The sequence below is a fragment of the Dermacentor albipictus genome, chromosome 3 (genome assembly GCF_038994185.2).
Source record: "Dermacentor albipictus isolate Rhodes 1998 colony chromosome 3, USDA_Dalb.pri_finalv2, whole genome shotgun sequence".
Classification (NCBI taxonomy): Eukaryota; Metazoa; Arthropoda; class Arachnida; order Ixodida; family Ixodidae; genus Dermacentor; species Dermacentor albipictus.
The window spans coordinates 123589095-123594515 of NC_091823.1; the positions used below are offsets into that span (position 1 = coordinate 123589095).

The 5421-nt window shown below is 48.6% G+C and overlaps 1 non-coding gene across 1 annotated transcript; it reads right to left on the reverse strand.

Moving 5' to 3' along the window:
* Positions 1-2547: 2547 nt before the first annotated feature.
* TRNAG-GCC (transfer RNA glycine (anticodon GCC)) lies at positions 2548-2618 on the reverse strand. Its single transcript has one exon. It is a non-coding gene; the product is annotated as a tRNA-Gly (tRNA).
* Positions 2619-5421: the final 2803 nt, after the last annotated feature.

Below are 5421 nucleotides of genomic sequence, written 5' to 3' on the forward strand. Positions count from 1 at the left end.
GCTGCAGAGCCATGAAATAGGTCTTGCAAGCGCCAGCTGTACGTTACCGCTCTAACCGAATATGACATTACCGAGGTAGGCTACTCACACAGGGTTAACCAACGCCTAGAAAATGGGAAGCGATGTAGAAGAGAGGAGAAGACAGGAAAGGTTAAAAGTGAGAGAGAAAAACGAGGATTGCAGAGGAGGATAGGAAAAGGCAACTACTGGTTTCCCCTGGATGGGTCAGTCCGGAGGTGCCGTCTACGTGAAGCCGAGGCCAAAGGGGTGTGTTGCCTTCGCCGAGGGGCCTTAAAGGTCCAAACACTCAGTATCGGCTCAATCCCCAGGATTCCATTTTCCCCGGACACGGCTAAGCCGCGCACGGTTCGACGCGGGAGGGTCCAACCCTCACGAGCTCGAGTACGTGATGTCGCAACACACCAAATGCCTGCTGCTGCAAACACCCCTGCGGGCGTTTGACTACAGGACTACAGCGTAAATTATTGCCGAACGGGAATTCGGTGCTTGAATTGTAAGCACATACGAGACTGAACTGGCTGATTCTGTCTCAGTGGTAGATGAAACAAAGTGAGCTCGAGTAGGGGGCTGTCAATGCGTTTGGTTCCTCGAACGGCAAACTGTAGCGCAATGTCCCATTTTTCCGCACGCACAGCAGGTAACCCGCTTGGCCAGACAGCCTGAATCGGATGCGATGGGGTGAGGTGAAGCACATATCGGTAGCAATAAACTGCGATGTCTGATGTGGTTTCGCGGAGTTCGGACCGGGCGCCATGTTTGCCGGCCTCCCCAGGTCGCGACCTTCCGCCATGCCTTCGAGTGCCATCTTGAACCCACTGGGTCGAGGGAGAAGGCTAGCTGGGACCATCATCTTGCGTACCCGGGCGAGGAAAGTGATGGTTGTCGGCGCCATCTTGGTGTTGCGTCGAGACGCGATGGACGTGCGCGCCGTTGAAAACTTCAAGCTCCTTGTGAACTTGCTCCACGCTTCGTCCGATTTCCTCGGCCTTGTGAGCGTGAGGGACGGTCCTTTGTAGAGTAACTTCTCTCATATTCTTGCTGATGCGAAGCCGTGCAAGAGTTGGTCACGAAGGGACTCGACGCGCCAAGCGCCGAACGCACAAGCAGGCGCTAGCCTTTGTAATGCGGTGACGAAGTCCTGGGAGGTTTGCCCGGGTCGTTGTTTCCTGTCCCTGAAGATAATACGATGTACGAGGGGATTTGTGCCTTATTGATAATGTCGGTCAAAGATGCGAATAATGTCTTCGAATGTTGCAGTTCTCAGGTCCGTTTGCGACGCCAGGTCATAGTAGGGACGCTGCCCCTCAAAGCCTAAGTTACTCAGTAAAATAGCTTTCTTCCGCTCGTCTTGTAGTGCCTCACTTCCGGTCACCTGTAGAAATGTGCAAAGGAACGTTTCCAAGTCACCCACGGTACCGAAGGAGTACCGCGTAATCCAAGGAAAGGCAGCATGGGGGATGCGGACGCCATGCTGGGCACCAAGAACAAACGCGGGGGAGTTGAGGTTGGTGGAGCAGAAGTAGGCGTAATTGCAGCGTCTTGCATGCCGGAAGCCGTATAGGAGCAGCAGTAGAACGGCGAAGGCAAGTAGCAAGTAGAACAAACGGCTTACCTCCTCGCCAGTTTGTGGTAGCTTCGACGGGGCGGCCGGATGGTAGGCCTACAGCGTGAGGCCTAACGGCCGGGCGTGAAGCCTCACGCCCGGCCGTTACTGATTTGCCGGCCTCACGCCCGGCAAATCACTGCTGCGCCAAACGGAACTGAAAATTCATTTCCTTCGACAGAGTTTTTCAGCTGTGCTCGTTCACTCGTCAGTTAACATTGGCGATAAGCGAGTGCTTATTATCCAGACTGCGGAGTTTGGAAGCATGGTTATATTCGTTTCGAGCGTGACAAAATACACATACACCAAGCACAGACGTTGCGGCAATCGGGATTCGGTTGGATGTTTTAGAAGACGATCGCATTGAGACCGGTGGAACTCAGTGGGCAGGTTGGACTTCTCGGCGGCGTTCGAAGTCGGTTCGGATCCGCGTCGCGCTGCCGCAATCCACGGTCCTCGGTCGTGTCGTTGTCGGCCTACTACCACAACACTGTCTTTCAGGAACAGTGTCACGCGCGTCGTGCGTCCAAAGAACTCGGACGATCGTTGGTGTCGGCGACTTCGCATGGGCGGCCATCATAGGCATAGCAGCCGGAGGCCTTGCAGCCTCCGATTGGTTGACGCCGGCGACGCATCGCAGTTTCTGATTGGTGCATGCCGGCGCAGCGTCGCCATGCGTCGGCGTACTTCTAGCATTGGCAGTCGACAAAATCTGTGCGCGTCGTCACGCTTCGCCCTGTTCCCTACCGACGCTTTCGACACATTGGCGCACGCCGAAGCTCGCCGACGCGTGCCTTTATATGCATTGAGCCGGACGATGGTCAGCGCGCGCTGACCATCGTCCGAATCGTCAAATACACAACAGTGAAGCTTTTTATTTTCTTCATTGTTTTAATTTTTCTTTAACAAAAAAAAAAATACGTTGCGTCGGCCGGGAATCGAACCCGGGCCACCCGCGTGGCAGGCGAGTATTCTACCACTGAACCACCAACGCTTTTTTTTTTCTTTATTACCTTGATTTCAACACCAATCAAACGCGCACAAAGTAGGTCACTTGGTGCAGAAAAATAATATTACATCACTTCGAGAGACTACCTTTTTAAAAGGCACTCAAAGAGGATATCACAGACACCAAAGTGTCAAGCTCCTGAAACCACTCTGGGGGTTCAATCATGTGCTTGAGGGCATCACGCGTGTATGTAAGACTTTCATTTAGGTGTTCCCTCGCAGACCTTTCATCCACGCGGGCATTCCTGACATCCATACGCGTTTTCCACACGCTGCTCATACACAAAAGCATCATCAAGTCAGCCGGCACTCCCCCTGTGTCTGCACACGGTAAGAACCGAATACCGAAAGGACTTAACGGCAGGTCTTTCTTCAGAGTCCGTTTGAGAACATCCCACAAGAAAACTGAGTCATGGCAATCCAAGAAGATGTGGTCAATAGTTTCAGGTTTCTTACATATGATGCAGTTAACAGACCATGGAACAAAGAAGCCCTTGCTTTGCAGCCATGGCTTCACAAGGAGAGTGCCCGAATGCAATTGAAAAAAGGTTTTCGCTGAAGATCTAACCGGCATTTTTCTAACGCGTTTCAGCACATTGCGTTCAGGTCCTAAGTTATACATCATACGGTAAACAGGATGCGGCAAGAAAACATCAACCAGATCACTATAAAGTTTCTTACGCGTCACTGAAGTCAGAAATTCATTCGAAAAATGCGCTTTCAATAAAGAAAAGGACATAACAACTTCCCTCAGAAAGCCTATTGGTGTTCGAGTGCGTTCATTTGTTGATGAGACAACCCACTCAGGCAAAGAAGAACTCAATCTCACTTGAATAACAGTACGCAGAAATATATCACTTTGGTCCCTTAAGAAAAAGAACCTACTAACAATCTGTTTCAAAAACAAATGTGTTAATCCTAGTCCTCCATTCTTCACCGAATGAAACAAGTTACACCGGCTAGTTCTCTCCCAAGTGGATCCCCATATATATACCGCAAACACTCTGTGAAGTTTCTGCACCGAAATCCTTGCCATGCATAACACTTGTAGTACATAATACACCTTTGTAACTAAAAACAAATTGCAAACACTAGCTTTTGAAAACATCGAAAAATTATGCCCGCCCCACTTTTCTGTCTGATCTTTAACTCTTTTTACTTCTTCGATCCAATACGCAGCACTGTCACGATAATGTTGTAATGGCACCCCAAGATATTTTCCAGGGGTAACGCTCCAGTTCATATTGCAAAAATACTCGGGTACCTGTGTCCAGCTGCCGTGCCATAAACCTAGGCACTTAGTCCAGCTGAAAACACTTCCAGTTGCGGCGCAAAAAGAAACAACCTCTTTCATAGTGTTATTCACGCTTTCTGTATCACGGCAAAAAATTGCCACGTCATCTGCATAAGCCAGAACTCTAGTCTCAATTCCTGCGTAGATAAACCCACGAATAGATTGGCTCTTAATTATTTTCAAACAGAAAGGCTCCAAATACAAGGCAAATAAAAGAGGAGACAAACAGCTTCCTGGTTTTACTGATGACTCCACTTTTATACTGGCGCCTAATTTCCTATTAATTACTAACTTTGCAGTGCAATCTTTGTACACCATTCTTACTCCATCTGTTATCACTGCACCGGCTTTAACATGTTCTAAGAGCAAAAATATGACATCATGGACGACTCTGTCAAAAGCCTTTTCAAGGTCAATTTGTATCATAGCGACTCTGTCCTCCCTTTTATCGCAGCATTCCAGTATGGTCCTTGCAGTATGTATATTCGAAAAGATCGATCTGCCTTTGATACCGCATGTCTGATGGGGGCCCACAAGTTCTTTTATAACGGTCTGCAATCGTCGCACCAGTACTTTAGTGTAAACCTTATAGTCCGTATTCGTCAAGCTTATTGGTCTGTAGGCTTCAACCGCCATAAGTCGTGCAGGATCTTTTGCTTTAGGAATTAAAATAACGTGCGATGTCCGAAAAGAAGGAGGTGCTTCCTTATTCTCGTACATCTCCCTTATCACGCGATGTAATGCTACAGCTATTTCACTCTTAAAGCTCTTATAGAAAGTCCCTCCCAGACCATCAGGCCCCGGTGATTTGCCGGGACTAAGTTCGTCAATCGCATTCTCAACTTCTGAAAGGCTTATTGGTCTGTCGAGCGCTTCACAGACCTCGTCTGATAATGTTGGCATTAATGGCAAGAAGTCAGTTCTATACCTTTCGATATCGCATGTCTTTTTCCCCATCAAACTTTCATAATAAGACTCAAAAGCGTGCTCAATCATTCCAACATCCCTAGTGACTTCCCCTTGATAAGTTATTTCTGTTATTTCTTTGGAAACCGCGTGTTTCTTCTCGTCACTTATTGCTCGCTTGGTAGGCGTCTCCCCCATCCATAAACTCTCCGCCCTTGCCCTTAACACCGCACCCCTGTACTTTTCTTCATCCATGACTTCAAGTTCAGACTTAACTTCTTTGATTTCTTTCGAAAATAAGCCAGGCGAAGAGCTTTCTGCGCTGAGCATGTATTTTAGCCTAAGGTGCAATTCCTTCTCACGCTCTTTTTGTTTGTGATGGACTACGCATGCTCTTTCAATCGCGGTTAATTTAACGTCTCTTTTGAAGAGTTCCCATTCTGCAATGAAGAACGCTGACGTAGTTATGCTGAGCTTTTGCAAGACGACGTTTTTCAAAAGGTAGTTCAAGAAAAGCCCCTGAACCACCGACGCCGACGGGTTGCTAACGCAGATGCTTTCCCGGAGTAGCACGTGGGCGCTGCCCATC